Source organism: Lissotriton helveticus, chromosome 7 (genome assembly GCF_964261635.1).
Source record: "Lissotriton helveticus chromosome 7, aLisHel1.1, whole genome shotgun sequence".
In the NCBI taxonomy this organism is placed as follows: Eukaryota; Metazoa; Chordata; class Amphibia; order Caudata; family Salamandridae; genus Lissotriton; species Lissotriton helveticus.
The window spans coordinates 676,911,253-676,929,218 of record NC_136068.1 but is presented as its reverse complement, the minus strand read 5'-3'; the positions used below and the strand labels follow the sequence as shown (position 1 = coordinate 676,929,218).

Sequence of the window (17,966 nt, the reverse complement as noted above, 5' to 3'; positions counted from 1 at the left end):
AAAGCCGATAGGTCTGGCTTGCATTTTGAGTCTTGGGTAAAATAGAAGAAAAGCCTGTTACAGTGAGAAAAAATGTTATGCAAGCACTCAGTAGGGGGCAGACTAGGCGCAAGTCGGGGGTGGACATAGTTGTACCAGGCCTTCCCCACTCTATTTTTTTCTAGAAAGGGGACTCCACTCCCATTGGACCTAGACTAAAGGAGGTGGATGCAATGTGTCACCGTGTGCCCCAGCAATGCAACCACTTGCATTTGCATACACTTTGTGCATATAACCTGGACCCAAGGTGTTAGTTAATCTCCATAACACCCCCTTCATTTGTGAGAATAGCTCATTCGGGAACTATACATTTCTTCACTGGGAAAAAACTGGAATTCCACACCATTAACCCTTCTAATGCTTAGCAAACCAACTGTGAAACACATTTGTGCTTTGAAGCTGGAAAATAAACACCAGCGAGAGACGTATTAAAATCAAGTTTAACTGATTAAGAAATACACCCAACCGATTGTGGTTACTCACTACATGCAGTTTAAAAATTTGATTGCCAACTTCCACATCTGTTTAAACATATTAGTACTTTCAGCTTTGTCCAAGTATAATTACACATTAATATGTGGAAAACATACTTATGATTTATATGAAGGAAAACAAAAAAATATTGTTTTCACATTTCTTTGTGGTTATGTTTATTTGTTGTTTTTGCAAAATAAGCGGTTTCCTTTTTTAAGTGAGGAATATTGTAGGGGCATGACATCATTGTAAATTCCATATGCTAATAAGTCCACCCACATTTTTTCTTAGGAGTCATGCCTTGGAGAATGCACAATACACAAAGCAGCCCGTAGCTCGAGGTGATGAAAATAGTTCGCTAAGCGGAACCTAGGACCACCATATAACTGAAAAAAACAAAGGTTACAGGGATGTTATAGTTGGATTTCACTCGTACAGAACTAGAGAAATTCAGCAGTTCTAGTTAACGGAGCAAACTATAACCTCCCCCCCCCCCCCCGCATGCACTACTTATGACCTCACATATTACATCACTCATGACATGGTCAGTGACATCACACATGACCTCTCAAATTACATCTCTGGAAACCACACCCAAATTAAAACTTGCAAGTGCAAGCCAAATCCTTCCACTCCCTAGTACTCTAAAGGCCTTGTTGACAATGAATGATCCATCCATAGATAGGAAATAAAACGGATCTTCCAATGACCTAATGATACTGAAGTCACTTATTCCCAGCCCTTTCTGCAGAATCTCACATTGGTAAGTTCTCAAAGCCCTATTACTCGCATGTCTCATCAACATACTCCACGACCGCAAAGCCACTTCTTGTGAAGATATTTCACCCTCTTCCTTCATCAAATCTCTCTTGGAACGCTGTCTCACCCTTATTCATTATTGTCCATGCCTCCCTCTCTCAAGGCTTCTTCCCAGAAGCCCTCAAGGCAGGTCAAATCCTCCCAATCGTAAAGAAACCTTCACTAGACCCTGCTGACCTCACCACCTATCAGCCTATCACTCCTCTATCAATCACTGGGAAGATAATTGAAAAAGTAGCCTGTGTTCAACTCCAAGATCACATTAATGCTATCTCCTGCTAAACTGGTAGTTTAGCTTCAGGTCACCCTGCAGCCCAGAGACTACTACTACTACTGTACACATCATGGAATATATCCACCTGAGCACAGATGAAGGTGACCCCTATCTCCTGATAATGTGGGCCTCTCAGTTGCCTTCGACAGTTGACCTTACCACCATAATATGCACTCTGGAGTCTCGAATGAGATTCATCAGCAATAGCCTCAATATTTCTCTTTTCCAACCAACACTAATTTGTTCAAATGGGCACTGCCAGGTAAAAAAAAAAAATCCTATTACCTGCGCAGCCCCGAGGGTTCCATACTGCCCCCTGTCATCTTCAATATTTACATGCAGTCGCTTAGTACTCACAGACAACAGCATCAAGATTCACCAATATGATGATACAAAACTTTACTTGAGAGTGTCCTCCGCTACAGACATCTAATGACCCTAATACTGCTCCCTCATTGTCCAGACCAGCATGTATAGCACCTATCGGAACCTCCCCCAACTAAGAATTCCTGCTGTTTGCCAATAATTCATGTTATTTGCTCAATGACATGAAACTTGACCGCTTTGAATAACAACTTTTACTAAATGGCAGGGCACTTGAATTCACCCTGGAAACCAACCTCACCCTCAAGATATACATTTCCTGTTCAAGTTTATGTACGCTTGCATCTGGATGGTGGTTAACATCCTGCTCTATGTCATCTCAGACCCCACACTGGTAACTCTTAAGGGCATCCTTCATGTCGCTGCACGTCTTATCTAGGGAATGAAGAAATATAGTCCTATCCCCAACCAGATGAACTGCATTGGCACCCCTTGCCAGCCCATATCATCCTCAAAACCAGAAACATCCTTTAAAAAGCCATCAGAGCAGCACTCTTGCTTATCTTGCAAATACGTTCACTATCTGTGGTAGTTCTTGGCAAACCCGAAGGCTGGACACCACCAGACTGCAAACTAAGAACTGTAAAAAAAGAAAAAAGCATAAGGCTGCAGACCTTTTCCATCTGTGCATCCTAGATCTTGAGCATCAGTAACACCCCAACACTGCTCCAATATAAGAATGATTTAAGATGCACCTCTTTAAAAACTGCTACATTGCAATGCATTAACCATCCATAAACAGGCTACCTCTATTATCACTCCTTGACTTAATGCTTGTCTTTGACCTTCTACAGAGCCACTGCCCTTTGGTTAGATGTGTGTTATAGAAAGCCACATAGATACTTACAATAGATTAGAATTCAAAGTCTCAGCGTCATCACCTAAGCACACATTGTAAATCTGGATAAACTAGATCCTTTATCTGCCATAACTGGGAATAGTTGAAAACATGCAACATGTAAAACAAGCATTGGCATAGCCAATAGGTCTCACCTTTGGGACCATATAAGTGGTTAGCCATGCTGCACACAAGTAGGTACTATAAGTAGGTATTTTATACAAATAAAATAGATAAAATTAAAAGTCCCTGGCTAACGACATACCTAAAAACACACACAGAAACTGCAATCTGTTAAACGACTGAAAGAACTCCCCTCCCCAAAAAAGCCTGAATGTGCGAGAAAAGTTATCCCTCCCTACCAGACACCACAAAAACCAAGGAAAGAAGTTGGGCTGATGCGTGTTCATTAACATGCTGTTGAACCAAGGGCATTGCTGGTGTACGAACGGCATGTTGAGTATCTACAAGATTATAAATAGCCAATAAATGAATAAATATTCTTGAGATAGGACATAGCTCCTAGAATCCTACACGTTTGAAATCGATGACACTATGCATCCTTCGTGGGGACATACACTACTCCATTGCTTTGAGCAGAGGAATATTAACACCTCACCTAATCGAAACGTGGGTGAGAGCATTTACTTAATCTACGGTGAATACAGCAGACCTAAATTCTAATTCAACTGTGAAAGCTTTAAACTGCGCGATTCAATTCAAAACATGAAGCCCACACCTCTGTGAAAAAACGCGAGAAATAACACGTAGGCTTTGATGCGATTCAACACACAAGAAATGCAAGAATGTGGCGACTTTGGCTTATATTCAGTGATGGAAAACACCAATAAAGTTTATTTTTGGCACAGTACCACATGCCGCAGCCTGAAGGTGCATTTCATCACCACCGTGTTTGTGAACGAGCAAGTAAATGCAGAGGAAAGCTAGTTGAAAGAGATGATCCATTACTGCCTCGGAATATATACATAATGTTAATATGATCTCAAACAAAGATCTGCTCCTGACGAGATTCGCCTTTGTAGGGGGGGGGGTGAAGGGAAGAGTGCGAGAAAGAGCTGCAACAAGCGGGCTGCATCCAACAAAGTTTGTTAACAGACTCGGAACACTCTACTTTCTGTCAGCTGAGTGTCAAGTGAGTTTCACTCCAAAACAACAACAAGACAACGCCAGGAGGGGAGGAAACCAAGGGGAATGTTATGACAAGACAAAGAAGAAAAAACAATGCGAATCAGAGAAAACGGGCTACAGAGACCACAAACAAACAAGAGACAGAAACTGGGACAAAAACACACACCAACAGAAACAGGTTACAAAGACCAACAACAAGAAAAACAGCGAAACAGGGACAGATGACGAAGACAAGATGAACACAAGAGAGAGCGAGCTAGAAGGAAAAATGCTCACTGAGGCAAAGAAAGCGAAGAAATACAGCGAAACAGAGACCCACAGATGACAAAGACAACACAGGGAACGCAAGAGAAAGGAAGTGCTGAAAGGAAAAAAATGCACACAGCGAGGAAAAGAAAGCGAAAAAATACAGTGAAACAGTTAACGTTACACAGACAGAAAGAATGGGAAAAGCAGCGAGACATCCTTGGAAACCCAACTACCTGCGTTGGTGAGTGGGCGAGGAGAGAGGTGCGTGCATGTGTTTGCTGACCCCGGAGTGGTGCGTGCGTGCGCAGTCTGCTCTTTTTCAAAGCACATACTCGTGGAGCGCTGCTGCGCACGCACGCAAGGTGTATGCCGCCACAAGCACGAGTATGTGCTTAGAAAAAGAGCGGAACCGCGGCTAAAGGTTCTCCTACGCAGCGCATGCGCGCTGTGTAGGCGAGACCTAAAAAATTTACTTTATATATACATTTAATTTGCTCTTTGCTCCACCAGAAAACAAAATAGCCAAATTCTTGCCATAAGAATCAGCCATTCTGTATTGTTATGTTATACAGATCTGTCGAGCACTCTATCAATGGGAGAGTATCCTGGCGCTTTGCAGACATGAGTCTAGCCATACATAGGGCCTTGTGGGACTACTCTAAAACCAAGGTCTCTAGCTTCTTGCAGAGTTTAGGAAGTGAGGAGGAGGCTCTTATGTGTATGGGCAGGTAATTTCATGCATTAGGAGCACTGTAGTAGAAGGCTTTATCGCCGGATCTGGTTTTCCCTGAGAGTGAAATATGTGCAAGTAGGAGTCCGGACGAGCAGCGATGTCTGGAAGGTTTGTGAAAGCAGAAGCGATTTTTGAGGTATGCTGGGCCAGTGTTATGGAGTGCCTTAAAAGTGTGGGTAAGAAGTTTGAATTATGCTAGTTTGTGAATGGGGATCACCTGGAGCTCCCTTCTGGTGTAATGTGAGTGTAGTGTGGGAGGTTGAGAGTTATTCTGGCCAGAAAGTTCTGAATGGTCTGCAGCCATCTCGAGAGTTTTTTGTGGATCGCGACAAAGAGAGTGTTCCCATAGTCCAGCTTCCTTGTGAGCAGGGCATAGCTGATTCTCTAATATTTGAATGATGCGGGGCAGTGAGTTAATATTAAACAACACAGAACACAAACAAGTCTCCTGTATCAGTATATAATCTTTCCAATATGCAATGCAAATCCTCCTAAAACAGATGAAGATATAAAGGCAGATATATGCAAGTATAAACAATTTACACTCACCTATAGTGTAACTGCTGTATCTATCCAGTGTGCTCTAGACATCTGGAAAAGCATGCCACTGTTTCCATTGTCACAGTCCTGATCGCAACTGGAAGTTAGATGTTTTCCAAATTTCCTTAAGTTGAGTTTGCTGGAATTTTTTGTTGTTGCTTAAATTAGATGTGTTTTCTATATTTTTCAGAATGGCGCGCACATGATTACATACCACAGTAGGGGACATTACGCCAGTGTTCATGATATCTGTACACAGTTTGACAGATAATATTCGGTAGGGAAGAAACTATGGGCAGTTCTTCATTGACGCCCTCCTGTTTACAGTTTTTCAGCCATTATGATCAAACTTGGCTGCCTCCTCTTCCTAGTCTTCAATAATACTCTATGAAGGGAAATACAAATCTTCCTTCCATTTCTGAAAACCTATTTAGTAAATAATATAACATGTAAATTAGTTGCAAATTAAAAAAAGGAAACACTAAGACAAAGCAAACAGTTTTTCAGATTGAATTATGCTGTCTTATTGTCCAGCCCACATATGACATTCCTACAGGTGTCAATGGATAATTAGTTGGAGGATGCAATAATGATTATTCTACTTCCAGATTTCTGTCTCATTGGGTTGGTTTTGTGCTGTTTTACTAAAACACTGTGCCAGTGCCAGTACAATGCTGAAAATAAGGCTCGGTGAGTTCCTCACCTTTGAAATATCCCCAGACACCAGACTGGATCCAGAAAATTCTTCCAACACAGGTCCTGGGTGCTGGCAGGCGACGCCGCATAGCCCAGCGCAGAGTCTGCTCCTCCCCAGAAGCGACAGCCAGAGCTGTACACAGCTGCCACCCAGGCACGCCAACACCAGTTTCCCTATGAATATCCTTGGTGCCCTTAGACTCGGAGCCCAACAGTAATCAATTTTGCCAGTGTGCTGATCTCTAAAATTGGGACCCATTTAGCTGTAAAAGAGCCCATTCAATAGAACGGGGAAGGAGGTGGTGGTGAGGAATCTGCCGTTTGAGAGAGTATCCACCAGAAACAGCATTACCCAAGATGGAACTTGTTGTTCTGATGGGTATTCTTAACTGGAGATTCCTCACCTTGTGAATGGATACCAAAACAGTACCTTCCAAAGTGGTGAATCTGTGTAATGGGTCAGACCAAAAAGTCCTGCCAGACCGAAAGGCCATAATACCCATATCATGGGACCTGGCTGCCAGCGCAGTAGTACTTGGTGAATGTCTGCACTGATACACATGTCGCAGCCTGACAGATCTTCAGAACAGGCATTCCTCGTGCAAACACAGTGGTAGCTGGTTTGGCCCTTGAAGAACGGGCTTTCAACCTCTATGGAGGCTGCTTCTTTACCATCGTGTATCAGATGTTAATACAGAGAACTATTCATCTGGATATAGTCACCTTTGCACCGTTTTGTATTTCTTTGCCACAGAGAACCTGACAAAGAGCTGTTCATCACTCTAATGGTCTTTGGTGTGATCAATGTAAAAATGTGAGTTCTCTTTTGGTATCTAATCAGTAAAGTCTCTTTCTGGAGATGCGGGGTGGCAAAGAATCTGGGAAGAGTAATGGATTGGCTGACGTGAAACACCGCTCTGGTCCTCATCACCAGTTTGTCTGGAAAGAAGGTGGTGTAAGGTGCCTGAAGTGACAGAGCCTTAAGCTCAATCACACTGTGAGCATAGGTTATCCGGATGAGAAAAAACATCTTTAGAGTTACCAGATGTAGCGAACAGATGTGTAGCGGCTCAAAGAGAGTACACTTCAGGAAAGTAAGGACCAAGTTAAGGTTCCACTGTGGCATCACACAAGGTTTAGGGGAAATATTTGTACCAAACTTTTGAGAAAACGTACCATAACTGGTGATTTGAACAAGGATAATTAGTCGGGCAAATGCAAAAGGGCAGACAAGTAATCTTTAGCAGTGCCCACTGCAATTCCTTACTGGGCCTAAGAGAAAATGCACAGCAACATATCCAACAATTTGGCTCGTAATGGGTCTGTATTACAAGTGCTACATCGAGCCTCAAACTTTTCCCGGAGACCTGCATAAAGGAATTTTGTAGGACGCCTGGCCACTGGAAATAGGACCCTGAGGATATTTATAAAAAAGTGTGGGATAATCTCACACACCCCCTGGGTGTCCTGCGTCATCATTGGCCATCCCACCCTCTTAAATGAAATGAAATAAAATGTATATAGCGCAATGCCTACCCTAAGGCCTCCCAGCGCTGCGGACGAACACAGAGAGGCAGAAAAGTAGAGGATTAGGATCAGTCATTGTAAAGAACGTTTTTTTGGAGCTTTCAAAATGACAGCAAGTTAGGCTCCTTCCGCAGATTTAGTGGGATGGCATTCCAAGAGTTAGCAGTGTTAGGAGCGCCCGCTGCATCTAGCTTCCCTTATCCTGTGTGTGGCGACTAGGAAGGAGGACATAGAGAAGAGATCTCTGGGAGGTTGGTAGTGGGTAATCATGGATTGGATTGTAGCTGGGTCCTTCTTCCAGAGGACCCTGTGGGTCCGGCACATGGCCTTAAACTGGATCCTCCCCTTGATAGGCAGCCAATGAAGGGTCCTTAGTGCTGGTTTTGCAGTTTGTCGACAAGGGATCTGAAGGAGCATGCAAGCAGCACAGTTCTGATTGATCTGGAGCTTATGAATGGTAGATTTGGGGGATCCCATAGTCCAAGTGGGAGAGGATGAGAGCTTGGACCATGATCCTTCTTGCTTGAAAAGGGAGAAAGGGAAGGATCTTACGAAGCATCCTCAGAAGGCCATAGCACGTGGCAGAGATTTTAGCTGCCTGGTGATTGAAGCTGAGTGAATGATCAAGCCACATGCCAATCTGGATCTTCGGATCTGGTGCCGGCCCGAGACAATTAGGCCAGAGCAGAACAGGATTAAAGGAGGGGGAGTTGCCAAGGAGCATAAGCTCGGCCTTTTCCCCATTGAGTTTAAGGCAAGAGAGTTCCATCCACTTGGAAACTTCCTCTAAGCAGGGGCCTAGAGTGCTAGATGACCTCTCGTGGTGGTTCAATGCCACCACAAGCTGTGTGTCATCTGCGTAGGTGATTATTTTAATGCCAAATGGTTGGACAATGTCTTCCAGGGCTCACATATAGATGTTAAATAGCGTGGGGCCCAGGGAGGAGCCCTGAGGCACCCCACAGCTGAGAGGCAACCGGTTAGAGACAACATCTCCCTCAAAGACCTGAAAGAACCGGTCGCTGAGAAAGAACTGTAGCCATGTTATAGCTGTGATGGTCACTCCCACATTTGTTAGCCAAAGTATCAGAGTGTTATGGTTGACAGTGTCGAAAGTGGCACTAAGGTCAGGAAGGATGGGGGTGTGGCTAAGCACGCAATGGCGGAGGACGTGCCTGGGTAGAGCTCCGAGCTGACCTCCCCTTACACAGGCCAATTCTCCGTCTCTTTTATCCGGACCCGGCCCCAATTAGCAGCGGAACTGCGTGGGGGCGATCTCTGCAGCCCAGCCAAATCTGGGGCTGCGGAACTGTTCCTGGCCGCTTCGGTCGCGGCGGAGGCTGGCTGCCTCCCCTGCTGGTTTCCCCGGCCGGCGCTCACATCTACGCGAGGCCGGGGATGGAAAACAGACAGGAGGCCCTGCTGCCGAGGTCTAAGCCTGGGAACCCCTGGGGCGGACCTGGCGAGCCACACACGGATCTGCCGAACAGACACTCTCCATCCTGTTCTGGGGTGAGCCCGCCTGCTGGCACCCACGACGGATGCCCCCCCCGAGGGAGGGGGCAGCAGCCCAAGCCCCGCATCATTTGCTCTGCTGCAGTGCGGGCCCATCTCTTGGCGCCTGCGGGCGTCGCCTTCCGGGGGGGAGAGACCGTGCCTCGTACCCCGCATCCTCCGCCCTACTGAAGATGGGGGTTGACTCCCGGAGCTAGCGGAGGACATCTCCCGAAGCGGGGGAGCCGCGCTCTACGCCGAGGTGCCTGGGCGCGACCGCCATTTGCCGCGAAGTATCGATTGGGGTGGACCGGGAGGTCCCTTTGACTGTTGGGGATTGGAAGGCAGCCGACTGAAGCCGGAGACACCTGCATGCCACCCTGCGCTCCTGCTGACAGCGGGGGACACCTACCCAGCTATATCGGAGGGTGCCGGCCGCGCTGGGAGGGGGCGCCCACCGCCCCACCCCACTCCTGCCTCATTACCAACTCTTGGCCTGGCACGGTGCGGTCCCGCCTGCACGGATAGGCGATGACATTGTCCTGCGCCCCCTGAGTGTCCTGTTACTCCGGACTTCAAGGCGGATCAGCCTCCCTGGAACCCGGGGAGGCCACTGGACGCGCTCATGCTGCGACACACGCCGCTTTGCCCATGTCTGGGGGAACTAGGACGAGGACCAGAGCTGGTGGTACACAGGTGAAGGGGAAGATGGAGAAAGCGGCTAAATTGTCTGACCCAGATCAAACTGCCTCCAAATTGGAGGCGATGTTGGCGGCGATGGAGCGGCTGGAGGAGTCGATGCAGCTGACCCGCACCTCCCTGGAAACAAAGATCAATAGTGTTGCTATAGATCTCACTCACCTGCGGGCCGACCATGGGAAGTTGTCGGACCGCACCTCCACCCTGGAGGCCACCATCAATGACATTACACCCAAAGTCACACAAACGGACAGGCATGTGCAGGACCTCCTCAACCGTGTGGAATTCCTAGAAGACCGTGCGGAAGATGCGGAAGGGAGGGCGAGTGGAAATGATGTCCGCATTGTAGGTCTGCCGGAACGATGGGAAGGCAGGGAACCCGAAATCCACATGGAGAACTGGCTGCGGACCCTGCTGCCAGATGGCGCACTCTCACAACACTTCGTGGTAGAGCGGGCTCACCGAGTGCCAACCCGGCCACCCCCAGCGGGATCCAACCCCAGACCCATGCTCATCCGTATCCTGAACTATCGCGACCGTGATGCCATCTTGCAGGGATCCAGGAAGCTGCCGGAGATACGGGTTGAAAATGCCAAGATCATGCTCTTCCCTGATTATACAATCCAGGTGCAACGCCAGAGACATTCTTTCTTAGCGGTGAAACAACGGCTCCGCCAGCTGGCCCTGAAATATTCCCTCCTCTTCCCAGCGCGGCTGCGAGTGGTGGCCCAGGACAAAACTCATTTCTTCAACACCCCCGAAGCGGTTGAGGCGTGGCTGGACTCTGGTGTGACTGCGGATCCAGGCGCGTAGCTGTCGTCGTCATCGTCCTTGAGGCGCTCACGAGGGCCTCGGCGCCGGTGCAGACGCAGGTCATTGCCGGCAAGGCGGCTACGCGTGGAGACGGAGGTAGGCCCCCCCGGCCGATCACGTCCACATTGAACAGCAAGAGGCCCTTCGGATGGTAGCGGAGATCAGCGGCTCCTTGGATGCAGACGCCGCCTTGGAGGCCAGCCCGTGCGAGATGCCCAGTGACGACCAGCGCATTTACGGATTGCCAGACTCGCAAGTGTCGATGGAATTCCCGGACGTCACCCCACAGACTGCTGATCTAATCCACTGATGATGGAACGGACTGTCCGGTGTGCCTTACCTGTCTCTGAGAGTCTTAAATGCTATGCTGGACCCGGCGTCCACAGGGCGCCTGTTGGACATGAACAGTCGGACTTCGACCCCAGGCTGAATCTTGTCTTCACTTAGAGTGGTGCAGTGAGTACTACCCTGGGGGCCGAGACGCTGGGAAAGCTCTGGATCAGTATGGTGGTTGGGAAGTTGGGTGACGAAGATGGCCCTACCTTTGGGGGTGGGTGATGTGACAGGAACTGCGCCTAGGCGACGTCTGGATGCAGAGCACCGCGCCTGGAGGGCCTCAGCCCCCTGATCGGGCGAGAACCTGTTATGACTGAGCCGACTGGCGTGAGACGCCTGTGTAGGGTGAGGCGTCCTCTACTTGACTATATAACACGCCTGTGGCGGACACGCCGAGCGCTTAGCAACTCCCCTGGACTTAAGACTTCACTGACTCATTAGAGTGTTTGGACGACAACATGTTCTGCTGTCGACCTTTTGGCATTGTTCCTTTGTTCTCTTTGTTTATGGCATTGGTTGACTTGTTTCCCCTTTTTATTTCTTTCATGCACACTCAGAGCGTGCACGCTGGCTTTCTGATGATGACTGTGGATGTGTGGCTTAGTGGGACGCAGTGTTGGTTGCTGGTGGGGGGTGGGCGGGGAGGTGGGGAGAAGGTGAATACCCAGACATATTAGGTCAGTGATTAAAATGTGCACGTGGAACGTGCGCGGCATGCACACGCCGTCGCGCCGTTACCAAATTTACTCGTATCTTAAGCGACACCACGTACACATAGCCCTCTTGCAGGAAACCCATTTAACTGGCCCGGAAACACAGACATTACACCGTAGATGGCGGGGGCAGCTATACGCCACTGGAAATTTGGCTTATGCGTGAGGGGCATTGATCTGGGTGCGTCCCGGGGTCCCATTTGCACTTTCCCACTGCAGGGTAGATCCGGAGGGTAGGTACGTGGTCATTCACGGCAAACTGGACGGCCAGTTGGTCGCCCTTGCATCCCTTTACTCCCCTAACACCGAGCAGGGAGACTTCTTTACGGGGCTATTGACAGTGCTGGCGCCCTGGCACGGTGTTCCCTTGATGCTGGGAGGCGACTATAACTGTGTCTTGGACGCTGCCCTCGACCGCTCCTTCCCGCCATTAGCCAGTGCGCCGGTAACTGGGGCCATGAGGGCACTCACGAACTGGGTGTTACAGTGGGATTTGCATGATGCCTGGCGGAGTCGTAACCCACACACTAAGGTATACTCTTACTACTCAGGCGCACACACATTGCATGTCAGGTTGGACAGATATATGCTGACAAGTGACCTGCTCCCCCATGTCACAGACACATATTACATGGGCCGCACCCACTCCGATCACAACCCTCACATTCTGGAACTGGCTTGGGAGCGTCCACATCCGCCGGTGCCTACCTGGAGGCTCCAACCTGATTTGCTCTTGGACGCCCCGTTCCGTGACGCACTCTCGACACGTCTTTTACAGTATTTTGAAGAAAATAACCACACTGCTTCTACCCCGCAACTCGAAAGGGACGCATTCAAAGTCGTCACAAGGGGCCACTGTCTGGGCACACAAGTGGGCATGCAGAAGCATATAGACGGGGAGCTGACGCGTATTGAATCTGACCTACTGCAAGAGGAACGGGAAGCGGTGGAAAGTGATGAGGGGCCACTATTGGCGACCAGAGAGGCACACATGCGACTGCTCGACAGGCTGAAAAATCTGAACTACGCTGCCCACTCGGCACGCACTCAACATTTTGGGGACAAATCGGGCAGACTACTGGCGTGGCTGATCAGACAGGATGCCCAGACCACCTCAGTGACGTCAATTTACACCAAGCTAGGCACCATTGTGTACACACAGAGAGCCATTCATGATGCCTTTGTGGAACATTACACAGACACTTATCAGTCCCGACTGCGGGCTTCACCTGCTGATATAACAGAGTATCTATCTGTTCTACCCTTGCCTGAGATAGATGATGCGCAACGCGACGAACTGGGTGCACCGCTGACATCTGAGGAACTAAGAGTAGCCATTTTCTCTCTCTCTAATGGCAAATCCCCGGGGCCCGATGGGCTACTCGCGGAGTTTTACAAAGCTTACTCTATCATTCTGATTCCGGAACTATTGCGGATATATGAGTCGGCGATTGCCGACTCTGCGCTCCCACCCACACTGAACGAAGCAAACTTGATCTCTCTCCCGAAGCTTGGCAGAGACGGGACCCGACTGGGATCGTACCGCCCACTAGCTCTTCTTAATACAGATTACAAGATCCTGGCTTCCACGCTGGCCCAACGATTAGCTCCTCTGGTGCTTGATCTTGTCCACACCGACCAAAACGGTTTTGTACCGGCCCGTAGCACCTCGCACAACATCCGGCTATTGTTTAGGGTGCAGAGTTTCGCCACAAGTCGATGGCCCCATTCCGGATGTCTAGTGCTCGATCTTGAGAAAGCATTCGACTCAGTAGAATGGCCTTACCTGGTGTTGGTGTTGCAGAAGTACGGCTTGGGCGATGATTACATCCGCATGGTGGAGCTTCTGTATCAGCGGCCCCCGGTACGGGTCCGCACGGGCAGGCTGTTAGACCCTATTCGAGTGCGCAGGGGGACCAGGCAGGGATCCCCCTGTCCCCTCTAATCTTCTCACTGATGATGGAACCCCTGGCGGCACAGTTGCGGGCCTCTGGCGCGGATTGGGGCATTCCCCTGGCCGATGGCATACACGTAGTATCGCTGTATGCTGATGACCTATTGCTCTATATTAGAGACCTGACTCGCTTCCCATTAGCGCTTACTGCCATCTTCCGCACCTTCGGAGAGATGTCGGGGCTCAAGGTCAACTGGGCCAAATCTGGCGTGTACTCTTTTGATGCAGCCACGCCGGAATGCGCAATTATAGTTCAAGACGAAAGGCTTGTCTGGTATTCAACCACGTTCCGTTACCTTGGGATAGGTATATACCGAGACCTCACGGACGTGTTGGAGGGTAATCTAATAATGGCAATCTCCTCCCTGAGGGCGCAGATGACCTTCTGGAGGACTCTTCCCCTGAACGTGCCCAGCCGGGTCACTTTAACGAAAATTATAGCGCTGCCCAAATTATTGTATTTTTATGCTAACCTCCCCGTGTATGTCCCCACGCGTATATATTTCGCGAGCTGGAGACCTTAATCCGGAACCTGATCTGGAATACGGGACAGCCCAGAGTGGCTCTGAAGACGCTTTATGCCTCTACCGAGGCTGGAGGCCTAGCAGTCCCCAATCAGGAGCTCTACTATCTAGCAGCGCAACTGCAATGGACTACCAGCTGGTTGAGTGGGAAAGACCTGGCAGATACAGCCACGGATGCCACTATCATGACGCTTACACAAGTACACACACTGTTCCACCCCTTGGCCAAAACCCGCTGCCCGACAAGCTACACTTAGCGGTAGCACATAGGTGCTATACGAGAAGCTTAAAACTCACTAGCTCCACGAAGCCGTACGCTCCGAACTTGCCATTGTTGGGGATGCCCAGGGACAACGGTGTGCTCACAGAGGCGGCGCTGGGTAGCTGGGTGCAGGAGGGGGTGGACACTGTGGGAGACTTATTCACCGAGGGGGCACTGGTCCCATTCGAGACGTTGGTTGCTGACACAGGCCTCCCGGCAGGACAGTTTTTAACACACGCAACACTCATGCGCACGCTGGTACGGGCCTGGGGTGACCTTTCTGAAGAACTGCCAACCCATCTGCTGATACAATACTTGCACATGATGGGGAACGGGTCCCATGTGGTGCATTGGCTGGCGCAGGCCCTCCACATCCACACACAATTTTCTTCCCAGCGCTTGCGGGACAGGTGGGCGGAGCACAGGGGTCGGGAGTGGACTGACAAGGAATGGGCAGTGGTGCTGGCTGGCGCAACTAATATTCCACGCAATTCCCGCTTTAAAACTATCCAATTCTACATCATACACCGCTCATATTTATCCCCGGACAAGATCAATTGCTATTTCGGAATTACCACGTCTGCATGCTCGAGATGTGGGCTAGCCGACGCAGGCTTATTGCACATGCTCTGGTCCTGCCCCTCACTGCACGCTTACTGGCGAGCGGTGTCGGCCACCTTGGCTGCGGGAGTGGGTGGGGAACTGCAACATACATGGGAAACATGCATACTAGGTCTATACAAAAGGACGAAGCTGACAAGAGTTTCCGCTAGATTTTGGGACCTTGGTTTGATAACGGCAAAAAGGCTTATCACTAAACGTTGGAAGACCAGTGAACCCCCACAGGTGGTACATTGGCGCAGCTCCTTTGATAATTGGGAAAGAGCAGAAAGCACAGCCTTGCATAGGGAAGAAATGGCGGGATTCCGAGCATATCCCATAGCCCAGACCTGGGATGACACCTTGGCCACTTTTCACCGGGCATGCCTTCAGAGTGGGATCACTTAGACGCACCCCACCTGATTCAGCTCTCGGCTATGACGCCAACTCCAGATGTGGTCCAGCACTGTAGTCCTACACTTGGACCCCGGCGTGTGTAAAGTCTCTACCGGAGCAAACGAGATGCGTTCACACAACGCAACCAGACAAATATGGCTCCCGCCGTACCAGAGCGGAGGCCGTTGCCCCCTTTGCGCCTCCCTGCCCCCCCCCTCCTGTGCATGCCTCGCCCCCCTCCTCCCCCTTGAACCGCGCCACCTGCGAGTCCCCACCCCCTGCTTCCTGGGACAGCCACACTAGGCATTGGATATCCCACATTAGCGATAGCACAGCACAAACGACCAGCCACTCTTTTGTTTGTTTGCTTTTGATTTTTTACGCTTCATGATGTCATTGTTTATCATGTTATGGTTAAATGTTCTGAAAAACAAATATATTGTTCTGAATATCGAATGCCACGTACACTACGTTGGGCCTGCCCTAATGACTGTCCGAGTGGGATCAGTTTTAGCGACACTATGGTCTGGTGGACAGGCACGATTTCCCGAGGAACATGACAGTGAGCGTGCCATTGCAGCGGAACCACTGGACATTGATGCACATGATTAGGTACATTGCGATGCCATGTATGCCTTGCATTTTTTCCTTTTCTTGTTTCATATGCTCTCAAAGCCTACGGGCACCTTTGAAGAAGTGGCATCGATTCCCTTTGTATGATGTTCTCCTTATTACCTTTATGTGACCACACCATTTCTTGGCTAATTGTTTTCTTAGGTATCTGTGCCTTAGGCCACACACCTGATCCGCAAATGATGTTTAGCAAGTAATGACATTACAGCAAACTGTTGTTGCCAACATATACTTTTGTATGACGCGATTTTTTTTTAGATATGTCTCCATTGTAAATTCTTTGATAAGTTATACAATCCTAATAAGAAATGCAATAAAAGATATTCAAACAAAAAAACTAAGGTCAAGGAGGATGATCACTGCAGTGCCTCCTTGGTCCAATATCCTCCTCAGTTACTGCAAGACGGGCAGTCTCGGTCCCTAGTTGAGGGTGAAAGCCAGTTTGAGAATGGTGGAGAAGATCGTTACAATGTAGAAAATCTACTAGTGTGGTATTTATGTGTTTCTGTAGAATCTTGCTCATCCAGGGAAGGAGCGGGATGGGACGATAATTGGCTAAATTATACTGGTTGAGGTTAGGTTTCTTTAAAAAGTCCCTTACCAGTGCGCATTTCCATGCAGGGGGAACCATTCTGGATGAGATGCAGGAGTTGACAAGATCATGGATTACTGGGCGAATGGTGTCGGCAGCTAAAGTGAGGGGCTGAGGAGGGGAAGGGGTCAACCTTGTTGTGGGACTGTTCTGGTGTGATCCGGGGAGTGGGGGGATCCAGACAGCTATAAACCCTGTACAGTTACCAGTTACAGACTTTTACATTAATGAAGAGGGTGGTGTACCTATGATTAAAACAGACAATGAGATGTTTGCGTCTCATGTCCTTATAAATCTAAATTTTTTGTTAGCACTGAAAAGGCCCCAAAATGGGGCAGGGCTTTGATTAGAACTGGAAGGAAGACAGACACCCCCCCGCCCCCCAAAAAAAACCACAACTAAGTGCAGTGCTTTAAATGGACCTGTACGGAGTACTAGCACATTTTTATTTTGAGAGGGAGAGAGTACCGGCACTTTTCAAGAGAAATGCTATACTTTTAATTGGAGTGTACCGGTGATCCAGCGGGCTATAGAAAATATATCATACACTACGCTACCCAATTTCATAACCTATAAACAAAATTCTAAACTATACATGGACCCATTTATGAACCTGATATATTTTTGGGCCTACTGAATCAGGTGGTCAAATAAATCTATATACACATTATTTACAAACTATAAACATTTTTATACATTTGTAGAAAGAATATTGTCATTAGAATAAAACCCAACCATTTAAACGACCACCATAGGCGACGTGATCTAGCTAAAGGTAACCTATACTTCTAAATAACCAAGACCAGCTTGTTTGTCAAAAGTAAGATTTTATTTTCTAGATTATGGTATATAAGTTGTAAGTTTTATAATTGAAATTTTATTTGCAATAAAGCAAGCATGATAGTAAGAAATATGGAAAAATACAATTTAAGCAATTTAATCAAATTTAAAGAAATTATATAAAGTTTAGCATTTCTAAAACCTATTTCCCTAACTGAGCTAAATAGATAGAAATTAAAGTAAAGTTCTTTGAGGATTCTTACGTGCTCCACGCAAAGTCCAGCAGCACATCACCCTCATCGGAAAGTCAGAAAGCAGCAGCCAGCCCAACCCTAAGGGCATGACTTTTTATACCTTTCTACGCTAACTAAACTAGCAAAGGAAAGTTTTCAGAAATACTCGACGTCCCATTGGCTGAAAGTGACAAGTGACATGTCACCCGATTCTT

General features: G+C 48.4%; 1 protein-coding gene across 2 annotated transcripts in view; it reads left to right on the top strand.

The window, feature by feature from the left end:
* Positions 1-17,966, top strand: part of PCYOX1L (prenylcysteine oxidase 1 like) — a 154,709-nt gene that overhangs the window by 51,823 nt on the left and 84,920 nt on the right. The gene's annotated exons all lie outside the window — the stretch shown is intronic.